The sequence below is a fragment of the Triticum aestivum genome, chromosome 3A (genome assembly GCF_018294505.1).
Source record: "Triticum aestivum cultivar Chinese Spring chromosome 3A, IWGSC CS RefSeq v2.1, whole genome shotgun sequence".
Taxonomy (NCBI): domain Eukaryota; kingdom Viridiplantae; phylum Streptophyta; class Magnoliopsida; order Poales; family Poaceae; genus Triticum; species Triticum aestivum.
In genome coordinates this window covers 16,795-37,578 of record NC_057800.1, presented here as the reverse complement: position 1 = coordinate 37,578, position 20,784 = coordinate 16,795, and the positions used below count along the sequence as shown (strand labels likewise).

General features: G+C 42.2%; 2 pseudogenes; one reads left to right on the top strand and one right to left on the bottom strand.

Annotated features, from left to right (window-relative positions):
* Positions 1-7,062: 7,062 nt before the first annotated feature.
* On the bottom strand, positions 7,063-11,475 carry LOC123057393 (cellulose synthase-like protein H1; annotated as a pseudogene).
* Positions 11,476-17,873: 6,398 nt separating this feature from the next.
* LOC123063763 (homeobox protein HOX1A-like) lies at positions 17,874-19,259 on the top strand (annotated as a pseudogene).
* Positions 19,260-20,784: the final 1,525 nt, after the last annotated feature.

Sequence of the window (20,784 nt, the reverse complement as noted above, 5' to 3'; positions counted from 1 at the left end):
AGGGCGCTACTGATATTATCTGCAGCACTGTTTGCTGGGATGCGCTACTGACAATGCGCCGCTACTGCTAAATTTCCCCCCTCGCTACTACTAGTTTATTTATTAGTTTTTTCCTGCATATTTGTTTTGTATTTGTTTTATATTTGAATAGGCTTTATACAATAATCTTTAGCATATCATACACATACAAATGTAATCATAGCATATACATACAATTAGTCTCATCAAATCATGTCATCATCATAATCATCATCCAACACAAAGTGGTCTCTCGTCATCATCTCGAAAATAGCGATACAAGTCTCGAATGATATGCAAATACATCGTCATCCATCTAAACAATGATATACGCGAGAAGAGCTATCACTTTGAGAACATGAGTTCGTATCCCTCTCTCGCATTAGCGTGAACCTCTAAACTAACTACTGCCTGTCGCTCGGAAACCGAAAGGGCCTGACACTCCGGCCACTTGTCGTATATATACTCCTGGCATAGCACTTCTTCGCCATCTATGATCTATGCACCTGCATCATCACATGAGTCGATGATATGCAACATATATAGTTGAGCAACAGAAAGAGACAGACTTGGCAAAAATAAAAACAACATATCATAAGCATAAATAACAAAGTTCATCGTACCCCAAAATGCCCTAACTAGAGTGATTTTCGCTAGTTGAGGAGGAGGACGGTTTAATTACATCACAAATAAAGTTTCACCATGCATAAGTCAAAGTTTTGTCATACAGAAAGTATGGACTAAACGGACACATTGTCATATATCGACAATCACTCCAACATGTCGTTCCATCCATCCAAGTCAGGGAGATAGTCCCCGAGCCTAGTGAAAGGCTTCAGGTCGAGACGATGAGAGGATATCCATGTTCGGACGTCTTCCCGCGACATTTGTCCTTCTCCGTAGAACATCCCTGTTTTTCCGACGACCTCCTTCATGATGATTTGGGCAAGTTCACGCTGGATGTTATAGAACTCAGCTCGAAGTCGATGATCCTCGATATCTCCTATGTCCTTTGCCCATTGCAGAATATGGGCATCGCCGGAAGAAGGTGCCATGCGAAGGTTCTGGTGATCCCGTCTGTACTCCAGCATGTGGTGTAGGACATAGAATCCATCATTAAGAGAATCGTTCGGTTGCTGGATGCAGCAGAAGTCGGTCTTATGGCCGAAGGCGACCCTGCCGCCCCTCATCTTCTTGTCCCTGACCTCTCCACCCAGTGATTTGTAGTGATACATAGCACTGTCGAGAACATCCTTGATGTGGGTGTAATCCTTTTTGTGAATGTTCTTCGACGAGTCCAAGTAAAGAATGTGGGAGAATCGGGGGTAGAGGATGATGAGGACGGCGCGCCCGCCGCTGCGCAAAATAAGTCCTCAAATTAATTAGCCTCCACCGTGCAAATGAATGATTGAAATTGAAGGAAGGACAGCAGCGCGGATGACTTACACGGGATGATAAGGCACGAGAATCGCCCCCTTGTCCTTATTGGCGAGCATGAAACTAACGATGTAATCCCTCGCGTATTCACGGTGCTTTGTGCAGACTCCCAAGAAGCCCTCGTGCATGTAGTACGGGTCAGCTACACAGATATGAGATATCTGCTCAACCCCGATGATGTAGTTCATGTGCAAGGCATAAAGGCGGACAAACGTAAAATCCAGCTTCTTCACGTGAAACATGTCGAATATGTAATCGAACCGGAGGAAGAACTTATCTGCGGGGAAGCTGTCAACGTACGACATTTGCTGCGGAACGTTAACTACGTAGAGTGGGTATCCTGGATCTTTCGAGGCGATGAGGTCTTTCTCTACCCGCAGCACATCGTCATGAAGTCTCTTTAGATCGCCGAATCTGGCTCCTAGCGCTGTTGCAGGTAGGATTGGTTGACCGGGGATATGCCATTTATCCGCATCGGGGATATCTATACGGTCCTGAAGCCGAGGCTGCTGAGGTGGCTGGATCATAGAAACAGCTTTTTTGCCTTTCCTCGCTCTCTTCCTAAACTTCTTTACTACCGGAAGGTCGTCCATAATATGTTGAGACGGCAATTCAGGCACCGACTCATGACGCTCAAACCCTGAGGAGGCGCCAGTATAGACATACTGTTCAGCAGCGCCATCATCGTCCTCATCCTCATCCATGGCGACGTCATCAACGACTAATGGAGCCTCCTCCTTACCCCGTCCGCTATCACCAAACCCGACACCCGACGCTAATTGGGTAGGTGGGGTGTTGATGTTCATATACCTTGCTGAGGCTGCGTGCTCGTGGGTGTGCTCCCGGCCGCCTCCAGACGAAGCAGACTCTTTGGCCACAACAGGACCCACCCAGCATTGCAACAATCACCAAGTCGCCACGGTTTCTCGTCGTCATCCCCCAGTAGTACTGGAGGAGGCAAATTCTCGTGGCCCGGTTTGACACTGGCCATGGAAACCTTGAAGACGTTCGGGGGGATCGGCCGGCTGTGGAACAATGGTTCCTTCGGCTCCATTATCGTCGCCTTCCCCACGTCCACCTTCTGGTCGCCGATGGTGTACAATATGGTGCACAGGGTTTCGTCGGCCTGCAAAGAAAAGTCTGCGACGTGAGACATCCGAAAGGCAACGAAAACGGGAGATTATACATTTATATTGAAGGGGGCTGGTGTGACAGATACCGTGAGGGCGTCGAGCTCAGCCAAATATGAAGCACCGCCTAGCACGTCCGGTGCGGGAGCCGGTGCGGGAGCCGGTGCTGGTGCAACGCTAGTCGAGCTGCTCCCCGCCAAGAAGTCAGCAAGGGGAAAGTCCGCTGCATCTTTTTCTGGATTTTGCCTGCTCCAATTGAAAACGGCCGGAACCAAGGTAGTAGAAATATCTACAACCACCTGTTTTGCGGCAGCTACCGCTGTTGCGACTGTCTCAGTTGATTTGTTCTCAACCGCAATCTCAACCCTCTTGTTGATGTTTTCTTCATTTAACCTCCGTCTTTCCTTTCTCTCCTCTGTGGTCTCATGGTAGTACTTCTTCCACGTGGCGCCGTCTCCGACACCGTGCACGCGTCCATACGACGGTCGAGTATCCACCGGTTGCCGTTTCAATATGTTCAACGCCCGATTGAATGGAGTGTCCCACTTGGGCCTCGCCAATGCCTCAGACGGCGAGTCGCTTTCAGCCACAATCCTATGCTGCTCTCTCTGCAAAAGGCACAACGATCGTTTACAAATATGACTAACGTGTGCAGTCGAATTGATCAGAAACTAAAATTACCAGCAGTCTCATGAACTCCGTAATGACCGGTGTTGTCTCGTAAACCTTTTTCACTGGGTCCCAACGGTGCCGGGCCCTGAGGACGTCACGCTCCTGCGGGATGGTGAACTCCGCCAAGGGGTTGTCGGATTATCCTTGAATATTTGAAACTGCTCTTCCGTGATTGTCGGATTATCCTTTACAATCTCGGAGTAGGGTTCCTTCTTGTCGATGATCCTTGCTTTCACTCGATTTTTCCAGGCGGCGAACGCGTCGGTAAACTTGGTCATGGCGTGTTTGTTTATCTTCTTCATTGCCGGGTCCTCATCTGGATCTTTATAATCATTCTCATTCCGGCCCGGGAACAAGAATATCTGGTGAAACTTCTTTAGGAGGGAGCTCCTCATATTTTCTATCTTCTGTAGTTTCTCATCGTTGATGGTGGCGGTTGTCCGTACGATGCAGCCTATTTGATTGCCGTAGCATCAACGCGCTTCCTCGGGCGCCGTTGGCTCAAAATTGCCGTCGTCCACCTCCGTGACCACCACTCTAGTAGTCCTGAGTTTGTTAGGAACCTGTTGCCTCTTTGCTTTCGGTTCTACACCGGCTCCGCTCCCTGAGGCAGCGCCAGTCTCAGTCTTGACGCCGGTCTCAATGTCGGTCTGAGTCTGAGCGCCGGTCTCAGTCTCAGCACCAGTCTGCGTGTCGGTCTCAGTCCCCGATGCCACCGGTGGGCCCAGCAATAACATCGGTTGATCGTCGGTAAGGCTAAAAAATTCGTCTGCCACCCGGTAGGCGTCGTCGCAATCACCAGAACCCTGTCCTTCATCGTTGCTAGCCATGTTTCCTATGATTAAATCTAGTCAATTAATTCTAGACCTAATAAAATGAATAATGACATAAAAAGGCCTATTGTTTTGCAGGAATGTTGACTCCTTCCTGGTGCGGCAAATCCCGGGCACTCGATATGTCCTAGTTTGCAGCACAAGTCATGCCGAAATTCACAGAAAATTTCGGCATGACCTTTGCTAAAAAGTGGACAAATCGAGAACCTGAAATTTGCCGGAACAGAAATGAATCAACATTCCGGCAAAACATAGGCCACTCAGCATCATTCCCTGGAAACAACGAAGCCACTTGGGCACAATCGAACACTTTCAATGAAAAGATATAACATGAGCAAACACTATTGAGGAATTTGCATATAACATGGCCACTTCAATGAAAAGATATAATCAACAATAATGGAATATGCAAATGAACATCAATGACATATATCATATAAAAATAGTCTTGTTTTTTGTTTACATAGCAACAATTAGTTTGACCAAGTTTTTTGTTTACATATGGGCATAGTCTTGTTTTGTTTATAGCTAAATGCCATAGCTACTATTTTTTATTTATAGCTAAATACTTATGTTTTTTGTCTAAAGCTAAAAGTCTAGGGACTCCATTTTCTCTAACCCTTCTGACCTCACCAAAATTTCCACAGCAAGACCTTAGTACCTACACCCAATTTCTTCAAAAATATTCAGGTCCATAGTTCAAATAATTCAAATTTCATTTGAATGAAATTTGGAACAAATTCAGGTCCGTAGTCCAAATATTTTTTTATAGCTAAGTGTTTTTTGTTTATAGCCTCTGTTAATTTAAATCTACATGCTACTATTATTTATATACCCTCTATTAGTTTAAAGATAAATGGAATTACTGTTTAGGCATTTTCATAAAAATTGCCCTAGCTAATTTCCTAAAAAAATTGCTAATCATTTTTCCTAAATGCTATAAAATGCCTACTGCCCTAAAAAAATCTAGGGTTCATATGAACACCTAGGGTTCATATGAGCATCAACACAGTATCAACATATATATGAATTGCCCTAGCAGAGAGAGAGAGGAGGGTAGGGGACAGTAGGGGCAGAGCCTTACGGTCGGCGGCAAGGGCAGGCTCTGGCTCGGGCGGCAGCGGTGAGGTCGAGGGCGGCGGCGGTGAGCTCGAGGGAGGTGACGGTGAGGTCGACGATGGCCTCGGGCGGCGGCTGTGAGGTCGAGGGCGGCCTCGGGCGGCGGCGGTGTGGTCGAAGGCGGCCTCGGGCGGTGGCGGTGTGGTCGAAGGCGGCAGGGCGACGGCGGCGATGGAGCAGTTGGGGGACAGGGGGGCCGGGAGTAGAGAGGGGGGAAAGGACTTACCGAAAATTTGAGCCCGGGCTGCCGGGATTTGAGTCAAACTAGCAGTAGCGCGTTTTGCCGAAACGCGCTATAGCTAAGATAGCTATAGCGTGTTCCAGAGAAACACGCTACGGCTATTCAATTCTGTTTTCTTTCATTTTCATTTACTTTTCTACTTGTTTTTCACTTTATTTTATTTCCGTTAGCAGCAGCCCCTTACACGTAAGCGCGCTACAGCTAAGGAGATTAGCAGTAGCGCTGGGCCAGTATACGCGCTAGTGCTAGGTTGGGCTAGCCATGTGCACCCAGTTCAAACATAGCAGCATCGCTTTTCGCTAGTACGCGCTACTGCTACTAAGTAGCAGTAGCGCTTGATTTTGTACAGCGCTACTGGTAAGATTATGTCTATAGGCTTTTCCCTAGTAGTGCTCAAATATTCATGAAATCAAAGATTCAAAAAGTTTCTTGTGTCCTGAATACAAGTGTGCCACATCATGAGGGTATGTGCATAGGTTATCCAAAGAGAAACTGCAAATAGTGTTGGTGCTGATGCAGCAGTGTTGGACAGTTTCTTTCGTCTCTATCTACCACATGTTGAAGAGCTGTGTTTGTGGGATACCTTTCATGAACTAGACTAGGCGAGTTTTCTGTCAATGTAAGAAAGTCAAATATATCCACTCCCTATGGAAATTAGTAATCATTAGATCTTTTTATTGGGTGCTAACATGTAATTCACATCAAATGTGACCGTTCAACACACATTTGTTTGTAGGGAACCCAAATTCTTATTTCTCACTCAATTGCGATTTTCTTAAATGTCAATCAATCTGATCTAAGAGCCTTACTTGAAATAAGATCCAAAACAATAGGTAATCATAATCTAGGAGTAGCATGATTTGAATATAGTAAGCAACATGAAAGGTAAGTCATTACATGACCCTAAATGTGCCCGTGCATATATGTAGCAACATGAAACATGCCACCTAATAATGATAGAAGCAGGTATGATTATGGTCTACAAAATAGAAAAATAATGACCGTATGGTGGAATCGTGGAATAAAGGGAAACTAATCGTCATAATTTGAGATATTCAGTTGTTTTCGTCTATATTAGGAGTCCATACTTTCAGTTAGCCCATGTAGAAGGACTTATGCACATAGTGAATGGAACCACTTTTGGTATGAAGGAGTTTGATAGTACAAGATAAATGCATGAGTTAATTCGTGATACCTTATCTATGGGTGATAAAGCTAATTTGTGATTTGGTGATAACAAAGTGAATGATTCGTGCACAGAGAGTACATAGTTAATAAGGAGGTGACAGAGCTAATTCTTGATTTGTGATTCATCCACATGTTTAATTCATGATTCGTTATTCGGTTATGTATGCTTTCTATTCTAGTTATCTAAAGTTTGTAATAAGGAAGTGAATGAATGTCACGACGTTTGATATGCACTTGGATGGATCTTTGGAATTTATAAAGTATTCATTACTTTTCAAAAAGGTACATTAAGTTATGAATGTATTTTGATGCACATCAAAATATTTATTTCAAATGAAAAGTACTCTTCTGAAATAGCTTTGTGATGACTAATGGTCATACAAAATATTCTCTAGTTTGCAGCTTGTTGTAGTTGTGTCTTAAGTGGAGCTATGGATACTTTATTTAGATAATATAGAACAATTGTACTTATTACATATCCCAATAGTTGTTCAACATAAATACAAATGTGAGATTTCAATGTTGTGGAGTCCCACCAACTTAATCTCCTCTACAGAAGTACAAGAAGGCAACCACAATCACCCAAGCCTTGAGCTTGACATTCCATGGGATTCCATATCTTCCCCTACCAACAAGGCCTTTGATAAATGGCCAAAAGTATAATATCGCCCATCCACAACAAATAAATTCTCCAATATTTTGCCAATCATGATTTCCTGTTATCATCCAAAAAATGGCATGACGCCATACCCCGATAGCAATTGTGGCAATGTTCAAGATTGCAACTGTCGTCACTGGGATGAACACTAGTGAAGAGTCAAAGGTGAACCACCCTAGATCAGTCTCATGGGTGCTGGGATCACCATCTGATGTGCTTTTGTCCTCACGGGTGACCTCAAACACAGTTTTGGAGAGGCCGATTGTTTTGAGGACCACACTAAGGAAAGCAAGGAGCCAAGAGGAGATTGATACGATGCGTTGCATCCTCATGTTGTTCCACCAAGTCCGGGCTGAGAGTCCGCAATCCATGTACTCCACAAAGTTGTATATGTTGTAGGACAAGAATAGGGCTAGTTGAATGCTGAAACCATGGTTTGATGCCTGCAAAAATACTATGAATTTCTGAGGTGACAATCATCAAACTAGTAGATGTAAAAATTGTATCTTTCCCAATATGGGAATACCCTATCTATCTCTACTATATTACTAAGACAAGATAAAAGGCACGATGGAGATACATCAATCTTAAAGGACGGTAGACACTGAGGACACGAAGATAAAGTTTGTGAAGAAAGTACAACTCTAAAGATTGAATAAGTGCATAAAACTCTAATAGAGTTTGTGATATATAAATAGAACTTTATATTGGTCGATTTATTATTATATTGAAATAAAGAAAAGAGATAAGTGTAAGAGTTAATATAGCAAACAATAGGAACAACCACATGAGGATTTGTTTTAGAACTCCCTCAAATAACACGAGGATATAATTAAAAGGCCATCATCGATCAGGATGATACAATTAATTAAGATAAACCATATGGATACGAGCTTAGATTCCAACATGTACTTTTAGCTAAATTGTGCATCAATTATACCCGGATTACTACCATAAGTAAATGAAATCATGGTATAAGTTTATAATAAATTTACTATAATTTATAATGTATAATATGCATGTGAAACAATTTGAAATCTACTTCATTAAATTAATGTATAGAATTGGCGTTATTGAAAAAACAAGAAGTATTAAATTCATAGGGAAGAGATCAATATGTAATAAATCTAGACGCACAAATGTGCAGGGCATCAAGATAGTTATTGTAGGTAATTAAACAATATTGTTGATTAGATGGTGGGTCTGTAAGAACTAAGTTGGCAGAATTATAAGATAGAAAATAGCTCTCAGCTAATTTGAATGGACTGTGAGACAAAGGTTCACCTTGAGAAGGAAGGATTGGTTTCTGAAGAGACAGAAAGGTCCTAATAGTGCATAGCATAGCTCGAAAGGTGCCCTCATGGACCAGACGTAGAACACTAGGTATGCAAGGAACTGCCGGAACTGGAGGCGCTTGAAGATGGTGGCGATGATTGGGCTATTCTGCCCGAGGAGTATTTCTAGAAGGCCAGTTGCCCATCTCTTATACTGAGTAAGGCTGGCTGGTCCTCCTGTAGGAGCGCATCCCAAGAATGCTGGTGGGTTAGTGTCCAGCAGCGTGGATTTCCAACCTGATGAATGGATACGCTGCCCGGTCAAGATGTCTTCTGCCATTGACCCATAGGACCAACCAATCTGCCGATACATGGAATGGATGAATATTAATGGTTGACAAAGAACTAGGAAAAATATAGTATGTAGCAAAAAAGTCGCGATGGAATATATGTATACCTCCTGACCCCAATGTGTGTCCGTCTCATAGTTGCAGCTGGACACTTGTTTTGCCACTTGGATGCGACTTGATATGTCGATCATTGGACTTGGCGGTATTTCTCCGGACTATATGTTCCTGGCTGACTCGACCAGTTCCACTGAAGCTCCAAACTTGGACCGCAGATCCTCGTAGGACAGTGAACCTGGCAAAGTGGTTACAACCATTTGATCAATGCTATGTCTTTGGCCAGTCCTTTATCAAAAAAAAATGTCTTTGACCAGTGGGCCATATTATTCCTATTTAGCAACTAATAATGGTTAATATATCATGGTTGTGTGCATCACTTTTTATGCGAGAGGCCGAGGGCAAGCAAGTCTCTTTTCAAAAAAATAAAAAGGATTAACGATGAATGTGAGAGGCCGAGTTGAGCACAATGTTACCTTCTCTTTCATGCTTGATGGCCGCATATGAAGATGGTGCCACACCATAAATGATTTTCCTACGGTGAAAGCAGCCCGTCCCAAGGTAATAGATGCCCTGGAGTCCAGCGAGTCCACTGAAAAGTTTCTAAACACACCGATGCCATAGTTAGTACTCGATTTTTAAACCACACAGATGATTAACTATATTAAAGAATATAGTACTCCCTCTGTTTTATAATGTAGTGTGTATACACTTTTCCGGAATGTCCCAAAACTTTGTGTGAAGAAAAATATCTATATTTATCAGGTTATTATTACCCCACGAAAATATGTGTCGAGATGTATCTAATGATATGTACGTATTTGTTACTTCATATGTAGACATGTTTTTCTATAAATTTAGATTTGGTCAAAATTTCCAAAGATTGACATTTTAAAAGATCTATACAGACACTATAGGAGACGGTATGTACTGTATGTTGTAGATGATGGAGTTGATGGTGTGCACCTCACGTAAAACCTCCATCTGATTACCGAAAGGATCATCCTTGAGTTTGCCGTAGAATCTCTGCGGCACCTGGACGAAGCCGCTGCAGGTCTCGTCGTCGGACCCCAGCAGGAGGCACATGGCGTGCAGGACGACCTGTGAGTTGTTGACGAACATGTCGCAGTCCACGTTCAGTATGATGGGCGCGTTTGTCATCACGGCAGACACCCTTGCCTGCGTGCATTACACGGTGACAGTATATGTTGTCAACTATAAGAGCGTTTATTTATTAAGTAGTACTCTCTCTGTAAAGAAATATAAAGAAATATAAGAGTGTTTAGATCATTAAGTTAGTGATCTAGACGCTCTTATGCTACTGACCAGAACATTCAGGGCGCCGGCCTTGTAGTGGTGGTCATGTTTGCGGCTCTTCTCTCTTGAAACGTACACAAGATTTGGGAAACCTTCACCTGTCCTGCTGCTTTTGCGGTTGTCCCAAAGAACCTGAAGAACAAGTTAGCAAAGAACCTGGGTAAGGCTGTCTGTTGTTACGTGCGAATCCATGTGGCATGTGGTTGTGGCTTGGTGTACGTGACGACCTTAAACGATGGCAGGATGGTCCCCGCGCTCGGCCTCCATGAACTCCGTGAACTCGCCGGCGTCATCGTGCCGGAGAAGAGACCCCTCGTCCGCGCTCTCAATCGGGCTGACTAACTTGTCATACTCGCTCTGCAACCACAAACGGAACAGATGAATGAAGTAAATTGGAGAGACAGTCTGGGTGCAATAGAAGAAAGATGGAAGGCTATGACTATCAGACGGTATTAGCTAACCTTGATGAAGGTCCAGTCGTCCGAGAAGTTGTCGCCGGCGAGCTCAGGTTCCGGTCTGGAAGCGAAGTACATGAAAGGGGCCCTCACTCCCACGCCGTGCCTCTTGCAGAAGGGCACCCACAGCCCCGCGAACCGGGCGGCCTCGCGCAGCGCGTAGCACGTTACCGGCGAGCAGCCGTTGTCGGAGACGTAGCACGCGAGCTTGTCGACGTCCGGATAGTCCACGGCGAGCAAGGAGAGAACCGTGTTCACCGTCATCAGCGGCGGCTCCAGCTCCGGGTCCGCGGTGGTCACCAACATGTCCACCGCCGGGAGCTCGTCCATCCTAGCAATCCTCAGCTGAACGAGTTAGAAACTAGTCCCTCTGTAAAGAAGTATAAGAACGTTTACATCACTAAAGGCATAAATTAACGTGAGTAGTCACCTTTGTGAGAGGTTTTCAGGGTACGTGTGGAACCGAACGGGGTTCCACTTCATGTTCATGTTGAGGATCCACACAAAGGTGAACCATGCCTCGCAGACGAGTGCGGCCACCGAGGCGGCGCCGGCGCCGCCCTCTCCCAGGGACACCACACGGCAGAACAGGAGGGCGAAGAGGAGGCAGAGGATGAAGATGTCGGCGAGCTTCCATGCCGTCCTCGGCACGATGACCCTCTCCTGCAGCTTCATGGCGCTGCTCATGGCCGGCCAGAGGCAGACAGACTATGTGTGCTCTAGGATCACACGGACGGAAGTAGTGAGGCTGGAGTCGTGTGCATTTCCCTTCCTTTTTAACGACAAGATTGTGACTCATGAACCGCCATATCATTTTTATTATACTACATTTATATAACGATTTACAGTCATAGCTATTTATCTGCCGATTTACAGTCATAGTTATACTCATTTATACTTCACAATCAATCAGTCAGGATCCGGTCGATTTATAGTCATAGCTATTTCAGATCCGATCTGATCTGCTGGATTTACACAGTTGATATACGCCCAACGTTATTATGAATCCAGGCAAGCATTATCTGCCGTATCAACAACAGCAGTAATCACAATAATGGAGATGATGATGACGATGACCCACCTAAAATCTGATTGCTGCTGATTATTTGTGGGGTCCAGCCGGCTACTCGACCTACGGATTGTAGTGAACACCGGAGAGTCTTTGTGAGGGTTTCTCTATCCATATCCGGTGGTTGATGCCGGCGGCTCGTAGTGGCAACATTGCGGGACAATGCAATCGAAAAGCTACGTTGCGGTTTTTGGTGTCTCTCGCCTTGGCAAGTTTGCCTACAATGATGAGATGAAAATTTATGGACGACGGCGGCTGTCCTGTGCTTTTCCGTCGCTCAAATGAACCTTGATGAATTCTCCTTTCAGTTCCCAGATATGAGGTACACAAGGTAGCTACGGTTCGATTTGGCATGTGGCCCGCTAAACCTCGGGTCGTTGTAGAATCTTGGCGGACACTAAGGGGGAGTTGGTAGCCCGGTATACAGGTTTATTTCCGCCTCACCGGTTTATTTTCACCTCACATCCTCGCACTCTCTCCCACTGGTTTATTTTTGCCTCACCTCCCATCAGCCACTGCCACTAGATTTCTCTCTCTTACATTAAGAAACCAAATCCCATTAAAGGGGAGATCTTTTTGTGCTTTCTTTTGCATGTACGGATTCAATTCAATCACATAAATAATAGGCAATTAATAATTTAGAAATCACACCATATATGTGAAATCACCTCCTAAAAGACAGACATAAGATTTTTCTTGATAACCTTACAACCAAAATCAGATACTCATTAGTGTCCTGCCATTTATTATTTCATTATACCTACTGTTAAGAGACAGTCATAACTTTCATCATAATAGAAAAATAAAATATTTTTTTTCTTATCTTATAAAATCACATATATTTTCTTACATTACGAAATCACATATATGTCTACTATTAAAGAAGGGTTGTTGGCCGGTACACACGGTTTATTTTTGTCACCATGTTTTATTTTCGCCTTCACCTCCCACCACCACCCCTATGCTGGGTTTTTTCCTTGCATACTCACGTCGAATTTTTTCCAACTGAATCCCACTTTTTGATTTTCATACGACTTTTTCGACGTTCCCTCTTAACACCGTTCCATACCTTCCTAGATGAGTTTGATTGATGACCTTGTCTTTCCATGCAGGTTAACGTGATCCCCTTTATGTATCAAATTATGTGTACGAACTTTCCTTAACAAATAGATTTCTTTGATTGCATTTGCCTTTCCATGCGAGCGCACACATAATCTTCCTCATATAGCAATTTGGTCATGTCTTTTCTTACCTCTCATGTCTGTCTTACTCATGGCTTTGCCATGGTCTCCCATATATTTTGCAGCTCTAGCATGCTAGCCTCGGTCATCTCTTTGGCCAGATCGTCATCCCCTACCTGGGGAAACAAAAGGCCAGGCCGTCTAAGGCACCAACGGTGTCGACGCCGGATCACTTCGTGGACAGGCAGGATGAGAGTGGCTGGACGCGGTGAGTAGGTAACCAAGTATGTGCATAGAGACGCCGTCATTGTCAAAGTCTTGCCTTTGTTTGTGACTCCTCGCCCTATGTCAGTACCTATTGTTCTTATTGTTGTTTTCTACTCTAATTTTGCCGAAGAATGCCCCATTGCCCTTTAGATGAACACGTGTTTTCAATCATTTGTTGATTTCTTGATATCTGACATATGTGAGTTTTTAATACAACATTGTGCTCCTAGAGGGATACCTTGACTCGGCCGACGGGCGCGACATGATGGTGTCTTCGATCCCGCTGGACCTAGTGCTCTACCCTCATCCATTGCGTGCTCTCTCAGGCACTACGGCTAGAACTCCACGCTGGAGATGCTCGTGGTGCGGCTTCCCATGGTGGCATTCCTGCACTGGGGCGACTAGTGCACAATGTCAAGTATCTTGGTGGAGGAGTTCAAGATGGGTGTACGCATCCGCGCGCACCTGCCGAAGGACACCATGCACGACACCATGAAGGACACTGATGCAATGCTTGAAAATGCCACGATGTGAAGCACCGCGATGTCCTGCAAGTGCATAGGGCTATGTAGCAATTTTGTTATAAGTAAAGCTTTTTCGACTCCGATAGGGAGCGAATAGCATGGGAACACAACCCCCGCATCCGCGTTGTCACCAACACAACCACGCTCACACCCAAACCGGAGTTTAGAAATAGTTCACTTAAGTAGGTTGCTAGGAACGGTAAAAAGGAAGAATAAACTAAGTATTGAAGAGAACGGAAAATAAATACTAAACTATACAAAGAAAATAAACTATGAGAGATATGTGATGTTTTAGATGAGGTTGCTGGTATCTAGTTATGGTCTCTTTCGTTACGGGCACGGAATGAAGTTAAGCTTTACGACTATGCCACATGGTTGCTAAGTCAGCACATGCATCACATGATACGATAATATAAGGATGGTGGGAGGTCCCTCACATAATGTTATCTCTCAAGACGCGTCGTATTGAGATAACTCATTCATCCTATTTCTTGTCACATACCTGTGGCGGCTAGCACAAAGATATTAAGGTCCTCGTGGTTTCAGGACCGGACGAAGGCATTAGGTTCTATGGACAACCGTGATTCCGCTAGAGTAATTGTGCTCCCCTCAAGATATCTGCACCTGTGACATCACACACCTATCGGTTTGCACAATCCTCTATATACATCATGTGTGGACTAAGAGTTGAACGTCTCCAACTACGCCAATGTATTGAACGTCTCCAATCACTAAATTACCACATAGGTAAATAAGCAACACACATAAATAGACTAAACATATCAACAACCACTTACTAATCGACCGACCCATATCCAATAATTACTCAAATAACAAGACATAAAGAGGGATTCAAGACATAATACAACCCGTCACAGAGACCGTGATGGGGGGGGGGGGGCAGAAGGGGTGATGGAGGCGGCACGGTGGATGATGGTGATGATGGTAAGGCGGTGGTGGCCCATGGCCGCGCCCCTCCAGCCACGGCCCCTCTGGTCTCCCTCTTGGTTGCCCCAATGGTGTCTTGATGTGGACAACGGCTAGACATGGAGAGGAGATGATGAAACGTGTGTTTGAAAATCATTTAACATGTATTTATAAAATATTGGACATGTTTTTATAAAAAATGACAACATGTATTTAAAAAAATCTAAAAATAAGAAAAATATATAAAAATAACAAAGGCAAAATTGAAAAATGGAGAAAACCCAAAATAAAATAGATGACCCAGTCAATGAAGAAAATGGACAATAAAAGCTGATCAGACGCTTCCTAAAACCGCTAGCGACAGGAAATTCTTCCCCTCATGCCGCTAGAAAGTCGAGAGAGGTGAGTAAGCGAGATATTGTATTTGTGGCATGGACCAACTATACGTGTTCTAACCATGTATTAAAATTGTTAATCTTGTATCTAAAAAATGTTAATCAAGCATTTGAAAAATATAGAAAATGTTTATGGAACAAATGTTGTCCATTTATTAGAAAAGAAATTATTGAAAAATTGTAACCATGCATTATAAAAATGTATTATATATATATATACGAAAAAGGACAATGTGTGTGAAAAATAGACATAAAAAATTTAAGTTTTCAAAATAATATTTATTTGAAAAATATTTAAAGCCCACATAAATAATATTTCTAATGTATATGCTTTTTATTTTGTACTGTAATTACCATGTGTTTGACAAGAAAGAAAACTGATGAATATAATGAAAAAACAAAGAAACACTAAGAAAAGACGAATAAAAACAAAGAAAGAAACAAAGATAACCAACGTATAATAAAGAAAGGAAAAAAGGAAGTAAAACAGGAAGAAAACCAGTGAAAAAGAAAAGAAAAGAATATTTATGACGAAGGACAACAAAAACCAAAGAAAACGGTTAGAAAATGAACCGAAGAAAAAACGCAAAAGAAAACAAAAAGGAAACCAAAGAAAAGGAAAAGATAGTAAAATCGGACCTATGCAACCATTGTACTGGAAAGAAAAAACAATCCATAGAACGAGCAATCAACCGAGCGAAACAAACAGAGGAGAAAATGTGTTAATGGACCGGCCCATACATGCGGACTCTTCAGGGCAGACGAGAGATATACTCGTTGTAGGCGAGATATAGCTCTGGCGGTTCTACTAGCACTTGATGGATCTATATGCATGTGCTATGGCATTTTTGTACTGATCTCAATAATATTCAATGCAAAAACACAATGTTTTTGTAATGAAAAAAGAACAACAATATTTCCCTTGATAATAAAATAATGCCATGGTAAAAACTGCATAATATTTTCCATGACCCATTTAATCTAAATTGCCATGGTTCGTAAAAATAAATTTGTGATGGTATAGGAAAAAATTGCTTTGTAGTACGGCAGAATCTACACGTGCTATGACATTTTTGTAATCAAGCCAATACTCGTGGGAATACAACATGAATTTTCTGATGAAACGAACAAAATTTGCCATGTTCAAAAAAATAAATCAGAATTGCCATGGTCTCAAAAATGCGAAAAAATGCCATGATCCATTAAAATCCATATTTGCCACTCTGTGTTATCTAAATTTCTAATGTTGTGTGTACTAAATAAGCCATGGTCTATAGAATAAATGCATGGTAGATTATGAAATGGTGGCAAATTTTAGGGATTAGCTCATACTTGGCAAAAAAAAGTGCCATAGCAAATAGCTTAAAAGATTTGCCATGGTAAATTAATGTGTTTATGGCATGACAAAAAAATTAGTAGTGACAAGGCAAAAGCTATATTAGAGGCATGGCGAAAGTTATACAAACTTTTTTGGCATGGCAAAACAGTGCTAAACAATACATACTTTTGATTCATGGAAAAATCTTAGAAAATTTTGATTCATTACTCGTAGCAAAGCTAGAGCTGGTATATACTAGCATTGTACAAAATTTTGCACTAAATACTACTTGCAAGGGCACAAATGGCCATGTTAATGTAGGGAGTCTACAATAAATTTTAATATTTTGCGATGTTCTACAAAAATGTCATGTTCTACTCAATTCGCCGTCTCTCGAGATTTTAAACAAACTTGCCATTTTCCCTTGGAAGTTAGTAGAAGAGCAAGTAGAGATTTATCCATCCATCATCACAAAAGGTTGTGTAATTTTGGGACGCCATGATTCAAACAAATATCAAAATTGACATGGTGAAAACAGGAATAATTTTGTGATGACGTATTAACTTAATTTGCCATGATGAGTGAATTAAATTTGCCATGGTTTGGAAAGCAAAACCCCATGGTCCTTCAAAATAATTTTGCCATGGTTTGGAAAGAAAAAAAATGCTATGGTCCCTAAAAGTAATTTTGCCATGATTTGGAGAGCAAAAATGCCGTTGGAGCCTCTCGCAAGTCACTTGAGACAAGATCCCACTCTATCTCAGAATTGTAATCGATGCATGAACAATTCCGGAGTAGTCTTGAATGGTGTGTGTGTGTGTGTGCGTGTGTCAGGTTAGCGATTCTTGTTGTAATGGATTTCACTCATTTTAAACTAAGAATCAAGGAAGTCTCTCCTGATTGATTAATAGATTTAGACATATAGACTCCATTCAGCAGAGAATAAATTGCCGGACTAGCGAAAATGGGGAATAAACAATCAATTGCTCTAAGATAAACAAACAAGAAATCTATTTTCTTAACAAAAGAGAAACTAGGAACCGATCAACTACTCCACATGGTACATGTTGTGATCTATCTCTAAACTTTTACTAATAGTGTACATAAAAAGCTTCTTGTACTTCTTTTAATGAAGAAAAACAATCTATTTTTTCTTTTTGTAGTAACGGAAAAAGTGGACTGTACACTTCCGAAACGGGTTCAGAATATAATATTACACAAACCAAAAATGTGCAACTCTAGAAACATGGATGGTTTTAGATAACCAACCGTTATAATTCTATTGCGTTTGAGTGCTTTAACAAGATCCAATATAGGAAGATCCCACAGAACATTCATTATGCATATAAGTTAGATCCGACAAAGGCATATGATCGCGTCGCCTGACGTATACTTGAATGAGCACCGGCTAAGTATGCCTTCTGAGAAAAGTGGATCTCTTGGGTGATGACCAGCGTGCGGTCATCCACATCCCTTGGGAAGCTTGTGCAGACGTTATCCACTGAATTTTCTCGTGCCAGAAGGTTTGTCTAGAGCATTGGTACGTGAAATTGGTAGTGGGAGAACCACTCCAGTCAAAATTGCTAGGGGGGAACCCTGGTACATCCCATTTCCTTTCCCCTGGTGACAACATTTTATTCTTCATGGCATTAGAAGCTCTCGCAAGTCATGTGGATTCCTGGTATATCCCACCTCGTTTTCCCCAATGACAACATTGATTCTTGGAAGTTTTTAGTTGTGGATTCCTTGCAATATAGACATGGTATGGACCCATACTCAAACATCTAACTCGGAAAAGATAAGGCCCAAGAAGGATCTGAACAAGCCAAGGCAGAGATCGTTCGGTGCAAATTAAAGATACGAGAAGCTTTCCAGAATCTTCTAACTGTGGGGAAGCCTGAAGAATCTTTCTTTGATTCAGAAGGAAATGTATGTTGTGATAATGTATGTCAACAAATTTTTCTTTCCCAATGCATGTTGTGCTTAGTTGCGCTTAATATTTTAATCAATGACCATGCTTTCGGTCTTGCAGATTGCTTGTGCCACTTGTAGTTTGAAAGACGATACATTGAATAATGACATCATTCTCAGTGACGGAGCCTACGATATAGGGTTACACCAGAATTGTCTAAACCCTCCTTTGCTCACTAAAGATAGTAATATTTATTTTCCCAGGTTCCTATTATATGCAAGGTTATGTTGTATATGGTGTTAATTCCTTCATGTGATCATTCCCTTTATAGTCCCTAACCAAGGATGGCTTTTCTCTGCACGTGATTGCAAGATGTACTGTATATAATTAATAAATGAACTCCATGTGATAGTTCTTTTCATTTATGACACTTGGGAGGTAATAATTTCATTGCTTCAAGGACAATGAATTTGAACTATATTTCACCCTGATACTACATTATTTTTGCGGAAAGTTTTCCCGAGGCAGCTGCCGTGGGACGCGAGCCAATGCAAAATGATGTACATGATCTTCCATCGGACAATTCAAAAGACGATGACTTTTACCCCAATATATCCGAAGAAGATGTGGCTGATCATGTGGAAGGATCGTCAGAAGAGGGTGGGGGTGAAGCTTTAGACTCTGATGACTCAAATTTCATAACTTCTTCTGACAATAATTCAGAACATGTGAAGGAGAAAGACAATATTGATGACCTTGGATTATTTTCTAAGGACTCCGAGGATGATGACTATTATCCAGAAGATCTTGATTCGGATAAAGATATCAAAGAGAAGAAAGATGATTCAGACTTCACATCGGACTCTGAAAAGGAAAATGGGAAAGAAAGTGAAGTAGGTTACCATGCGCTAGATGAATAAATTCACTCCACAAATGTCTCAACAAAGCTTGCATAGTTTGGTGAATGCGCAACATGCATAAGTGCTATAGGACAGAAGAGGCACTATGGGCCAATATTTAATCAGGAACTATGGCATTCTTTTTCCTATATCATAAATTGTATAGATTAACAGAACAAGGTGGCAAGGCTTAACCAGGCTCACGTGAAGTTTGTTTCATCCGAAAGCGTTTCATTTTAATCTTGGCGTTGGGTACACCAGTAATCTAAAATAGATCAATATCCTCACCGTGTGGTTAAAGTAAGCTTGGCACAAGAAGTAGGTCTGACGTTCCATCAGGTTTGTACCTCTTTTTCATGAATTTTCAATTTCATGTACATCTAGTTGACTTGGCGTTGAGAAATAACCTCACTATGGCTTATCCTAACCGGTTGAGAATGGTTCGAAAATACGCAGTGTCACACAAGACTAGTATCTAATAAAAACAACACACAAGGTGAAAACAATAGCACTAAGGCGATGATGGTGGAAAATCCTAATTTATGCAAAGGTGATGCTGTTAATGTGATAGGCCATCCAGAATTATAAATGAAGGTATCACACAAGATGGTGCACTTAAACAAGACATAGCTGGTGGCATGAGAACAAATGCCATCCCTCCAAATAGCAGTCAAAGATATACCACCGATGCCCATTATGTAAGGCGCAGAAAAGGCGAGTCCTCGAGAGAGTCTCATGGGAAGAATTCCTCCTCAAGCAGTGCTGGAGGGACAAAACGTGGTGATGAAAAGTATGCACTTCTGGCTCTTTACTGTGGATGGGAAAAGAAGAAACAAAATGCTGTAGGAGCTAAAGCAGAGGAAGATTGGCTGATGACGTTTCTAGCAAATGCTTTTGGCTCCTGCAAGTCAACAAATTCATTTTATGAAATTCTTCACCCACATGGTGGGTGTTTTACTCCTTTCGGGGAAGCTCGGTTCGATATATGGGACCCTCCGCTAAGTATCTGTATAATCCTCCAGATGGTAAGTGAAACTGAACATTCTGCAAGTGTGGCAGCAGCAACACACTTTTATGATAGAGAATGGAAGACATTAAACGTTTTGTTGTGCCCTGTGTCGCTGTTGTTTCCTTTAATATGTTGTAGAATCATGCTTATGTGCTGTCATTTGATGTGTACATTGTTGTGTCTGTTGTTGCTTACCTAGATAAGTTACTAGGTTGTTCTGTTTATCGTTCATATGTATTTCCAACAATGTGTAAGTTGATCTCCTTGTTACATGTTGTAATCTTCCCTTTTTGCATGACATATACGTTGTACTGCCTGTAAGGAGTATATTATGGTTAAGATTTATTTTCCATGACTTCCTTTGGTCCCTTATTTGCATAAGTTTTCACTTGCACATGTTGTACTAGACTTCTATTCATGACGACTCTTGAAGCTATGTGTTGCTTAGACGCCGTATCCAATCCATGATGTATGCCTATTGAATCATGCATATACACCTGTTAAACATATACTCCGCACAGTAGGACAGTACCAAGT